The sequence below is a fragment of the Chiloscyllium plagiosum genome, unplaced genomic scaffold, assembly GCF_037043375.1.
Source record: "Chiloscyllium plagiosum isolate Xiang-an unplaced genomic scaffold, Cpla_swu_hap1 HiC_scaffold_24, whole genome shotgun sequence".
NCBI classification, from domain to species: Eukaryota; Metazoa; Chordata; class Chondrichthyes; order Orectolobiformes; family Hemiscylliidae; genus Chiloscyllium; species Chiloscyllium plagiosum.
Window position 1 is genome coordinate 54,897,196 of NW_028270162.1, and position 13,397 is coordinate 54,910,592.

Sequence of the window (13,397 nt, forward strand, 5' to 3'; positions counted from 1 at the left end):
TATTTGTGCTATCAACAATTCACCTTGTTACGAATGCTACAGACATTTAGAGCTTTCAGATCTGTCTTTTTACCGTCTTCCCTACTCTGACATAATTTCCTGTGCACACTTATGTTTGTAAGCTCTGTCCATTCTAGTCACACTCTGCATATTATTATCTGTATCATTATTATGCGCGATTGCCTTGTCCTTTCTCCTTAACTCTTCTAAACTCACCCACATCATCTGATACCCCCCCTGCCACCCTACAGTAAAATTCATATTTTCCCAGTGCTGGTCCTGATGCATCATCACTGGTAACCCATTTCTCCTACACCAATGTTGAGCCACATCTTGAACTCTCTAATCTTGTTTACCCTATGCCAATTTGCTCGTGGCTGAAGAGCTTTGAGGTCAGAAGTCACACAACGCCGGGTTATAATCGAACAAGTTTATTTGAAATCACAAGGTTTCGGAGTATCAGAAGGGCAGTGCTCAGAAAGCTTGTGATTTCAAATAAACCTGTTGGATTATAACCTGGAGTCAAGTAACTTCTGACCTTGTCCAATCCAGTCCAACACCAGCAACTCCACATCATAGAGATTTGAGTATTGATAAAAAATAATATATTTTTTTATCTTGCACTCAGGGCAATACTGAAGAATAGCAATTCAAATGGAAAGCTAACATTGATACTGCATGAGAAAAGAGTGTTGAAAATAACATGCTGGATATCATAGTGGGTCAGACAGCATCCGTGGAGAGACAGCAAGCTAACGAGTGATCAGCTTTGATGAAGAGTCATCTATGCTTGAAACATGAGCTTGCTGTCTCTCTCTATGGATGCTGGTGACCCACTGTGATCTCAGTTGTTTTCAGTACTGATTCTAGCATCTACAGTAAACTGCTCCTACAGAAAAAATTGGTTGGTAAGTAATTTCTGATTGGTAGAGGCATTGTCATGAAGAATGCACCAATTAATGATTATTATTAGTTAACTGACAGGTTTTGTTTTAATTTTAAACCAGGCACAGTAACTCTGATTAGTCAGGGACTTGCAGGTGTGATATAAATATGATAGAGGCAGAACATTTTATTTTAATGTGGATATGAAGCAACATTTGTATCTGACCAGAAAATATCATCCACTCTGGAAATCCTGTTAGTGGGAATGAACTTTAGAATCTATAGCCAGATCTGGTTTGAATAACTATGTTTCCTGCATTCTTTAGTGGAGAAGCTTTCTTTTGACTTTTTCAATAACCTCATGACATTTTCTATATTGCTAATGGGTAGAATGTCACATAGGCTAATTAATTAGCTAACTGAGACCCTTTTTCCCAAAGTCTACCACAATTTGGTGGTAGTTCAGAGATTAAATGAGGGATCTCTCGAAGAGTGCAGTGAAAATACCAGATTTTCTAGTAGTCTACTAGGAGCAGAGAACTCAGATTATCAAACGCTTTGTGATTGATCGGAAAACAAGCACTAGGGCTGGGACTGTCCACTGAAAGCCAGCCTTCTGCCTTTATCAATAAAATTCTCCGCCCCTTATGACTTCCACCTAGAAATCTCCATCTCATCCTCAGTCATATTTGGCCCAAATATCATCGATAATCCTGGACCTCGGATTCATGTGTATTCGCTGTTTGGTGATGAACAGCTGCCAGCCTCTGATTGGGATTCTGTCACTAGGTCTTGAGTCTTATGGAAAGCCAGTTCATATCATTGCCTTCCTCCATGGAACTGATGGGAGTTTCCTGCCAGTTCTACAATTGATAGGTGAGGCTATTGGGTGATTAAATCTTCCCAAATGTACCCTTAGCAAACTACTGCAATTCTGTAAAATGCTAACATAATACCTTCCATAATAGTCAATGAATAATATTGTGCAACATATAAAATGGAATAAGGGCTCTTGTGATACAGTGGTAGTGCCCCACCTCTTAGCCAGGAGGTTTAAGTTTTACCTGCTCTAGATGTATGTAATAACATCTCTGAAAAGATTGATTAGAAAATATCTATAAAACTGGAGTTCCATCTACTGAGTTACTCACCCAACAAATTATAGCCAGTGAATCAGAGATAAATATTTAGCTTGTGGTATTTATTTAAATACAGATTTTTTCAAAATGATAATTCCAGGAAGTTGCTCATTCTCTACATATTGAATATTTATATTTAATTGGATATTTAATCCAGGTAACAGTGGTTCTGCCTGCCAGCTGCAGAACCAAGTGCACTGACCAGTGGCGGACCTCATCCCAGATTAAGGACACAGAAGTAGAAGCCCCACTCCCAAGACTGCTGACCAATCAGACATCAGTAGCTGCAAGTAACATGAGCAGGGGAGTGGTAGTAGGTGTATGCTGTTGGCAATGTCCCAATCAGTACCCCAGGAATAGCACATTGCTTTTTGGGGTCCCAGCACACTGAGTCCCACTCTCACTGCTAATTGAATACCAGTGATGGTACGATGAGGCCCTGAAATTAGCATTTGTTGGAACATAAATGAGAAGACAGCATCCTTCTTTCCAAATAAATGCTCCCTGCCTCCGAAGCTGCCTCAGGGAGGGGATTAAATTCCACCAATTGTATCCACCTGTTCTATCTGTACAGGATTGCTACAAACAGAGGATATACAACAGGTAATAGAAAAGTAAAGGATAGGGTATTTTCTATTTTGAAAGCCCCAAGGACATCTCTGTATTGTGCAGGATGATTAACTGGTAATTTTCTCCTAAACCAGCAAGTCTCACAAATAGAAGCAGGAGTAAATTATTCAGTCAGTCAAGCATGTTCTGCCATTTAATTACAACATGGTTGATCTGTTCCTAATGTTCCTTTCCAACTCTTCATAAATACTGTAAGGCCATTGACGACTTCCTAATCTAGGTGGACAATTACTGAATCAAGACAATTCTGGAAGATCAAGACTGGAACATTTGTATTTGTTTTCACTTCTAATACTCTGGAAACCATCAGATTTTACAGATTTGTCAGTCTTCGTTTTTGTTTTTTTTCATCACCAATCTTTATTAATATTAAATCTAGTTAGTTCCTTGTCTTGATTCATTTTGATTTTACTATCTCTTCCTCCATTGTGAAAAGCAGCAGGATTTTAAGATTTCTGTTGGGGTGAGGGAAGCGGAATGGGATTCAAAGGAAGCATTAAATGGCTAATTAGCAGCAGGAAGGCAGTGACTTTTGCTCACTGGTGTTTGGGGTTAGGATGTCAGGGAGGAGAAGGGTCAGGTCTCGGCCTTAAACTGGCAAAGTGGTCTTGGCCATTAGCTTAAAGCCCCTTGCATTTTCACATTTATTACATTAACTTTAGAAAAAAGTTTAATATTAGTTACCCTTTTTCACCAGTGGATTCTGTTGCTATACACAATAGTTGGGTTTGCAGTCTTTTCTCTGTGTATTTGTATGACTTCCTCTAGCTTGGTGCAAATCACTCTAGGTGTAAATTTTGTGCAACCACTGAAAAGTTGAATGAACAATGTAAAGTTGAAGCCAATTGTTTCTTTAAGAAGTTCAGTTACGTAATTTGATTTTCATATTGTGCAGCAAGCATTCACTTGCTCCCATAATATCAGGGACTGGCAACAATGATGTTGGATTGCTGACCAGACAGTAACATGCTGTATTTTACATAATGAACAGAGTGACTGTATAAACCAGCTATATGTAATTATTCAACAACTCACCATTCTTTTATTTTCAATTATGGTTATCATCTGTCCTTGTTTTTAAGAGGACCATACCCCATACTTGGTCACTCTCTTTCCTTAAATATACTTGCAGGAAACCTAAATACCATCCTTGCTAATCTCCAACTTTTTTTTCTCCTGCAGTCCTTTTTTTCAGCTTTCTTTGCTGGTCTTGATATCTTTCTCAGTTTGCCACTATTTTATGCATTTGTATAGGCTCATTTTGTTTAGCTTTGGATAATCTCCTTCTACCAACAAGGGTACTTAATTATACAAAGGATTTTTCAGGCATATGTACAGATTTTGCATTTTAAGAAATACTTCATTGAACTAAACTCCCAATTTTCATTTGTGGTTTTTAAATCATTTATGATACACAATTTACTATGGTTAGCAGCTGCCTCATTCCTTCAAATTCAACCTTTAATATCTTGATTTGCAATTCCTATCTCCCTCTCAAGCCTAATATTGAATTAAATTAGGTTATGGTCAGTGTCAGATTACAATATTGTTGACTCATTCTGGCTCATTAATTCTCAGTGCATCTAGTATGGTCTGTCCTACTGTTGGTTCAATAATGTCCTATGTCCAAACAATGTCAAATGGAAACATCAGGTGCCTTTTGGACTTAAGCTTCTTTCATTCTACGTAAAAATGATACTTTCCATTATAATCATTTTATTTTTGAATGAAGTTTTTTTCTGTTATAGCAAAATCAGAATATAATTGTTAAAGTTGATATGCTTGTCTGTGCAAGGATAAATACTTCTGTTGTTGGGTCTCAGACTTGATTACCAGGTTTTTGAAGGCTTTCAATTTGACAGATGCTACCAGTAGGTCTGAAATTATTACTTCTACAAACTTGTAGGACAGGAGTAATAAGGAAAATAAACTTTTCAATGAAAATATCAAACTTTCATTTATAGCCTAGTTTTGTGTTTATAGCTATCCCTGCAATGCAGCAACATGGGCGGCACGGTGGCACAGTGGTTAGCATTGCTGCCTCACAGCGCCAGAGACCCGGGTTCAATTCCCGACAGGCGACTGACTGTGTGGAGTTTGCACACTCTCCCCGTGTCTGCGTGGGCACCCCTCCGGGTGCTCCGGTTTCCTCCCACAGTCTAAAAGATGTGCGGGTCAGGTGAATTGGCCATGCTAAATTGCCCATAGTGTTAGGTTAAAGGGGTAAATGTGGGGGTATGAGTGGGTTGCGCTTCGGTGGGTCGGTGTGGACTTGTTGGGCCGAAGGGCCTGTTTCCACACTGTAAGTAATCTAATCTAATCTAATCTAATCTAAACCGAATTAACAATTGAATTATTTTATAGTGTGGTTTCTAGGATTGCCAATTGTATTGAATGTGTAACTGAGAGAAAATCTGGTTCCCAATTTCCATACTTATGCTGCCTGAAATTAATATTAGGTTGTATAGGAGCAATTTGTCCTTTAAGATTTAAGTGGGAAATCAGTAGAATTAGAAGACCAGTACATTTTCTTAGGTGCTGGTAAGATTATAAAGTACATTCAAAAAGGAATATACTTACTTCCAATCATAAGTGATTGATGCTATGAGGTGTGAATTTTTCAACAAAAAATGTACAGGCATAAAGTTAGCAACAACTTGTGTTTAGCTGTACAAGACATCGGCAGGGCCACATTTGGAATATCACATACAGTTCTGGTTACCCTGCTACAGGAAGGATGTTATTAAACTGGAAAGAGTGCAAAAACAATTTGCAAGAATGTTACCAATGTCTTAGTTATAAGGAGAGGCTGGATATGCTGCAACATTTTTCCCTGGAGTGTAGGAGGCTGTGGTCTTATAGAGGTTTATAAAATCATGAACGGCATATATAAGGTGAACAGCCAAGGTCTTTTCCCAAGGTAGGGGAGTCCAAAATGAGAAGTCCTAGATTTAAGGTGAGAGGGGCAACATTTTCACACAGAGTGTAGTGCATATATGGAACAAGCTATCCAAGGACATGGTAGAGACTGGTACAGCTACAACATTTAAAAGGCATTTGAACAGGTACATGGATAGGAAAGGTTTAGAGGGATATGGGCCAAACACAAGCAAATGGGACTAGTTATCTTTTGGAAACCTGGTCAGCTTGGGCGAGTTGGGCCAAAAGGCCTTTTTTTCCCTGCTGTATGACTCTATGACTGTAATTACTCCTTTGAATTTTACTCAAAGCATTTCATAGTAGCATTCCAAAAAAACAATATATGATCTTGAACTTAATAAGGTAAGATTTAAGGAAGAAATTGAAATGGCGAAAGATACTGGTGATTCCAAAGTTTGGGGCCAAGGCAAATGAAAGTGCAGCCACCATACAGCAATTAAAATCAGGGAGACACAACACACTGCAATTAGAGGAACCTAGCATTTCAGATGATTGAGAAGCAGAAGGAGATTAGGGATAGGGACAGGTCATGGAGGGGTTTTAATACAAAGATAAGAATTTTAAAATCTGTTGTGGCTTGACTGGGAACCAATATAGATCAACAAATCCAAAGATGATAAGTGAATGGCACTTGGTGAGAGTTAGAGCGCAGGTAGCAGAATTTTAGATGACTCGAGTTTATGGAGGGTTGAGTGTCAGAAATCATACAGTTACATCTTGGAATTTTCAAGTTTTAACAGCAGATGAATTGAGACTGGGTAAAGTCATGCAATATTCTGGAGATGGCAATAGGCAATCTTAGTGATTAGGTACAAAAATGAGGCCTGAGGTTATTTTCCCTACGAAGTCTCATACCCTGTGTACTCCAACTTGCCCAGAATCCAGTTTAACTCCCCATATTTAATGACTACTTTCTTGCAATTAACTGAGTGAAATTCACCGTCCTTGTATTTTCGTGTCTCGTCAACATTTCTTTGTTTAGTTTTAAGATCCTAAGTTTTATATTGTCACCATTTTAAAACCAGATCCCAGCTAACTGACTTCAATTTCCATGAATGTATGGGTCTGTGCTGGATATTCTCTCAGTGGAGTGGCACCATTCATTCTCCAAATGGATCTTACTTGCACTCCACTCAGGAGACCATCCTTAATACAGAGTTAAACAACCACCATGACATAGGGATCATAACAACTGATTCTCAATTTTAATTTGGAATAGGACAATGGGGGTTTGAAACAGGCAATGAACTGTCTGGATTACAAACCTGAAGCCCAGAAGATTTAAGCAATTTGGCCTGATTTAAATGCCTATGAGAAAGTGAGGACTGCAGATGCTGGAGATCAGAGTCGAAAAGTGTGGCGCTGGAAAAGCACAGTAGGTCTGATTCTTGCACCCAAATGTCCCATTTCTTCCATACTAAGTCCTTAAACGGTTTATTGATGCTAACATCTAGTGGCTGCACCATGCTTGTAAGGCCTTCAGGATTCATTGCAATGTCAGTATTGTTAGCTCAAAGTTCACTGATAACATTTTTCACTCTGAGTGATTTGAACATATCCCAAACCAGTAAATTCTTTTCCTTTTTAAGTTCACCTGATCGCACATTTCAGACCTCCCTAATCCAAGTCTTGCAGCCACCTTCATCCATCCATCCTCTTTTGTGGACGAGGACAACAATGCTTTTCAGAAATTTCTGATTGGGCAGAGTGTTCCACTTAAAAATCACCATAGGCTTTAACTTTATTCCATCTGCCATACAACCAAGTACCAACAATGAATCGGCTCCTTTCATGGCCACTAATCTTAAGCAAAACTGTTTTTGCTCCAATCTTGTCCACAGTTCTGTTCCCTAGCATATCAAAGTTCATTGGGGCTTCGTCCATATTGCCGATGCATGAGAGCCTGTACCCATTTTCTTCTGACTTCCGATTTCAAAGCGAGGAACCCAATTAAACATGTCATTAAGTTCTGCTGGTAGACGTAGAGCAATCTTGGTTTTCTGTCTAAGCACTAAGTCATACCTTTTCATAAACCTACTGCATCATTCAGCATTGGCTTTGAAATCACTGAATCCATCTTTTTTTGCTTCGTTTTCGGTGCGTATTCTTATACATTATTGAGTCACTATGCACTGAATTACCCAGTCAGCAATCTTTTCTTCTAGTTGTGGCCACTTGTTCAGCTCTCCTCAGTTGGCATACTTCTATTTTGGCATAGCCTTAAACTGCGTAGCTTTTTCTCTCCAATCTCAGACAAGTTTTTCAGAAAGACAGAACTCCCTTGCATTGTTGTTTTTCTCTGCAACTTCAATAACTTTTAGTTGAAACTGTGCTGCATACTTGTTTCTTTGTGATGCCATTTTGTCAGAAAAATTTAGAGGAGTTTTACTCCAAATTCAGAGCACAATTGTACGCGACACCTACTTCTAAGAAACTGAGACAACAGCGGGAAGGCAAGGTCGAGGGCTGCCATAAGGTACCATAGATATTTGTATGTGTAGGTCAAATATACTTATGTAATATTTACATACATATATACAGAATGCAGTATAATCTTGATTATCTGAACAAGACGGGCAGCGAGTATTTTGTTCGGATAACTGATTGTTTGGATAACTGATCTGATTGTAAACAAGCAGTAATTTACGAGCGCCGGTTATCCAAACATGCCTCAGTTATCAGGCAATACACGCCAGAATTGTCGTTTAACTGATAACTGATCTGATCATAAACAAGCAGAAATTTGGGTGCCGGTTATCGAACATGCCTCAGTTATCCAGCAATGCTGTTTAACTGATAAGTGAATGCTGAGTTGCCTAATGCCATTTTTACGGGACCTTGAGATCTTGTTCAGATAATCTGAAAGTCGGAAATTGATGTCCAGATAATTGAAGTTGTACTGTATGTATGATTTAATGATTTGAAAATCGCGTTGCGCAAATATATACTGGCATGTGCAACATGGGATGACCGAGGTATTGCATTTGAATCAAAAATATGCAAATCATGCCCTTTAAGGCTGCATATTTGATCAGGCAGAGACCCGTGAAAAACTAGGGTCGACTTATACATGAGGTATACGAAAAATACTAGATTTTTGGCCAAAATAAGGGGTCTACTTATACATGAGATCAATCTATACACGAGTACATATTGAGAAGATTAAGAAGTTTCTTCTATTATGCTAATAAAAAGGCTATGGTGTAAATCTACATTTTGCTGATTATGTCTGAGTTGCACTGAGTTTTTCTGTCTTGTCATATCTGACTAAACCGGCCTCATTCACTACCTACCATGCCACCATGCCAGCTGTCATGTCCGTTTTGAGCCTCATCTTACCACGTGCCATTCCCGGGACAACTTGCCACTCAGCAAATATCCTGGTATCTACTGTATTCCCTTGTGCCCGCACCATCATTGAAAGCCCTGACCTACACTGGCCAAGCACTGTCAGTCTGGAGCTGCCCTGCATGGTTCCAGATATTTGCCTTGGACATGTAGCCAAAGGATGCCATGTTTCGTGGGCAGGAACCTGAAGGTCCTGCTAGATCAGGTGGTGAAGATGCAGGATTTCATCCTCCCCCAGGACCAATGGGGGTACATGACCATGCCATGCCACCCAAGTTAAAAAAATTCAGCCATCCAAATGAATGACCAGGATTGTAGGAAGAAGGTCAATGAGCTTTTCCATTACACTAGTGTAGGTGCCACTATCTTATCTCTGACATTCGCTCCATCTCTGCTCTTATAGCTACCTCCCACCAATGCTTATGTTCTCACTTTTGCCTGCAAAATCTTCCCACACTTGTTCCCATCCACCCTAAGCTTTGACATCGTTAACCCTGAATGCCCTCTGCATTGCCTACTCACTTGCTTGGGACACCTTATCACCTGCACACACTTTTATCTCCCGTAATACCTGTGCCTCTCTCATTCCAGGAGAAAATACCCCACAATAGGGCAGGAAAATTGAAGGTGGGGTGGACTGCCTAACATTCAACTCCTCACCACTCATGTGGAGATCATAGAAACTCCACATTGACTTGCTGTGTTGACATCCCTGACTGAAGGCTTAAGTGAGTTAGTACTATGATAGCAAGCAAAGAGCAATAAAATCCATGTTGCACAATTAGTTGTTGGTGCAGCATTAAAGTAAAGAGCATTCTGTAAGTGGATCAAAGCTGTGTCATGAGGGTTCTTAGAGGCAGGGGCATATCAAATGTCATTTGTTTTGTAGGTGTGCAGTGCGTGTGGCAGGTGCCCATGCAATGTGACCTGAGATGTTCATGCTTGGTGTCCAACATGGATGTCCTTTTGAACTGACAGTAAGCTTAATTTGCCAGGTACTTGTTATGATTTCCACATCAAGTTTTTGCAACATATAGATTGTTTGGCACATTTGATAAGATAGAAAGCTGAGGCAAGTTGAGTCATTAACAGGGTGTTTACCAAGACATAATCCCTTTAATTGGTAACTTGCTATTGCAAAATGAGAAACTCACCACGCCGCTTGTCAAAAACATAAAAAAGAGTGAGACACTCCTGATGCCGAGATGGGCCTCGCCAGATTTCGCATCTAATTCTGCCACAAATCCTGTTAGAGCCCATGTCACTCAGACCCTGGTAAGATTCTGCCCAATATGATTGCGATTATGCAAACTAATCTTAATGGAAACCTTAATGTTAACCTAATAAGCACAATTAAAATTGTCCCAAATGGGTTATTGTGGTGCAGCGATATTGTCCTTGCCTCTGATCCAGAAGATTTGGGTTCAAGTCCTAACTGCTCATTCACTTAAGCCTTCAGTCAGGGATGCCAGCACAGCAAGTCAATATTAAGCTCTCATTTCCAGAGAGTTGGATACTGATAATCATAATATCCCTGAACAAATGGATTTTAAAATTATGTACCACAGTACGTGAATCCTCATCATTGTTTTGAATTAACTTTTAAGATAATTTATTTGTCTTGTCGTGTTTTTATATGAATGGTCATGTCACACATCCCAAGTTTTCATAACTTTTCAGTCATTTACAAATTGAGATTTGAATTATTTTGGATATTTTTAAAGTGATAATTTAAAGGATGTTATTGTAAATTGAACAAACAGTCCTTAAAGGCATTGTTGTTGATATTGCTGAAAGAATCATAGGATCCCTACAGTGTGGAAGTGGGCCATTTGGCCTATTGAGTCCCCACCGACTCTCTAGAGCATCCCACCCAGACCTTCCATCATATTTCCATCACCCAGTCCTTCCAAAACCATTTGCACCTCCGGGCAGAACAGTAAGATAAGATTTGTGGAGGTTTCATGATATGTTCTAAAATGTCTTTAACACCTCTGTGAAATTACATTATTTTGTGCATCTTCAAATTTTTATAACTAATAAGCAAAAATGTTCAAAGAAAGTTTTTAAAAAATGGCTTCAGGAAATTGCATTTTAATTTCTGAAGACTTAAGGACAATCTTGGAGGATTGGCAATCAATCCAACATGTTAATTTTAAAACATATTCTTGTTTTGAAAACCTAACAAGTTTCACCCACAAAAATGTGAATGATATATTTCTATATTATGCTGTTTAATGCAGCCATTTTTCTAACACCAGTCTTTTCTCTGGCCATCCCTTTTCCATGTCAATATTATTGCCTTTTGTTAAGCCACTATGCACCAGCATTCTTTAACCAATACCCTTTGCCTTTTCCCTGCTACCAGTAATATCTGTAAAACCTTTCCCCTCAACTGTGCCTTCATTCTAATCTATCCATTAATCTCCATTTACCATATGTCCTTCCTCCTTACTGTAATTGCTCATGAGATATATGTGAGAAGAACTGTACAGCTAAAATGTTTGGAATTATCCTGACCTTTTAGCTGAGAATGTAGATACAATTAACTTGGAAGAAAGGAAATACCTAATGTATTACGGTTATGTTTCTTTTCTTTTAGTTTTGTTACATCATTAATAAACAAAATAAATTGCCTTGTGGTATGGACACTGATATCGTGGGTTAAAAGGTGAAAGTGGGTACTGCAGATGTTGGAGATCAGAGCCAAGAGTGTGGTGCTGGAAAAGCACAGCAGGTCAGGCAGCATCAGAGAAGCAGGAAAATCGATGTTTCGGGCAAAAGCCCTTCATCAGGAATCAGCTTTTGCCCAAAACATCGATTTTCCTGCTTCTCTGATGCTGCCTGACTTGCTGTGCTTTTCCAGCACCACACTCATGACACTGATATAGTGGGTTACGGAGTCTCCTTCAGTGTAGACATTTCTATTATTCTATCGTGGGATCATAACTGCAATAAATCAGTGTAGTGTATCTGGTTAGCCACAAAGGTTGAAAAATATCATGCACTGTCTTGCATTCCCTCAATTTCTTTTTCTACTATATATCTTCCCAGTTCTCTTCGATTTAATAGCATTATCTTCCTCCACTACATTGCCAGCTCTGTACTAAATATCACACTCTACAAAAGTAATTAGTAAAACTAGTACTGGAGATTTTCTGTGTATGGAGAGCTATTAAAAAAACACATATGGAACTGCACATTGGTACACTTGGCATGTTGCCAAAACGCAAAGATTAAACTTTAACAGATATATGTAACCAGTTGAACTACAATCATTTGGTGATTTCTGACAGCTTTTGCATTAAATGATCATTTGTTGTTCACGATACAAATTACATGGACAAAGTACCATCAAGGGCTTCAACACTTATCAAATAACTCTTGATTTATGTAAGTTAGTACTGCCACGTACAGCAGCATTTGGTTACCAGGCTTTAAGAGCTGATTAGCTGGTTGCTGGGAAATGAGAGATAGTCACTATACTGCTCTGAGAAACTGGCACTATAGCAACCAGAGACTTTGGAAAAGCCATGTCTAAGCAAATGGCTTGGTGCTGGTGGTGGGTGGTGGGTGGTAAGAATTGGAAGGAGACAGGGACAAAAAATCATCTGTATATATACATATATTCTGTAAAACAGTCTTGGCCTCCAATGGTTATTGTAGCAAATTGATCATAGTTTAATCCCTCACAAAACCTCATGCATTTCAGTAACCATAGCAATAATTACAGCAATGTGTTGTACTAAAGCTCAGCTGACTCAGTTATCTCTGTTCATCTGGCAAATAGAGCATGAAATATTTGATAAGAAAACTAAGTGTGCAAATTAACACTTTAGCTGAAAGCTAAGGTGTTGCACCTCTGGCTTTGAAGCAATCATTCTGGACAAAAAATTAACTCAAAATAACTTCATAGAATAATCTTTCTTTTGTGCAATAATGTTTCAAGGTGTGTAGCAATGGCACACACCTGAAAGAGAAAATTGTACTCTAAATATTCTGGAAACAATTAAAATATACAGTAGTTCATTAACTTAAAACGTCTAACTTCAAATATTGTCTTTTAGTGAATTATTCGTTAAGGTGCTGCAGTGAAGTTAATGATAATTTTGTTTTTGCACATGCAGAACTCAGGCCATTATTACAATTAGAATAACAACAGATATGAGGCTTCAAGGTTCAAGTGAAGTTCAGGGAATGTCAGGCTTTTTTCAGCAAAACACAGTCTCAAATGTGCAGCTTTTATTCCTTCAACTTTAAGCCAATAATTTTGAAATACAAAACCTTAACTAAACTGCATCCTGTTCATTTAATACACTGTCTTTTGATCATGCTTGTTTGCAGAAGTAGTAAGAATTGAGTATATGGTTGAAGCAATGTGATTGGTTGAAAGCTGCACATTTTGACTATCCTCAGGATGTTTGAGGAAACTATCAGAAGAAACTCCAGACATCC

The 13,397-nt window shown here is 38.8% G+C and overlaps 2 protein-coding genes across 2 annotated transcripts in view; one reads left to right on the plus strand and one right to left on the minus strand.

Annotated features, from left to right (window-relative positions):
- LOC122562839 (radial spoke head 14 homolog) overlaps positions 1-13,397 on the plus strand; it is a 707,211-nt gene that overhangs the window by 297,494 nt on the left and 396,320 nt on the right. The gene's annotated exons all lie outside the window — the stretch shown is intronic.
- Positions 1-13,397, minus strand: part of gnaz (guanine nucleotide binding protein (G protein), alpha z polypeptide) — a 290,550-nt gene that overhangs the window by 192,377 nt on the left and 84,776 nt on the right. The window lies entirely within an intron of this gene.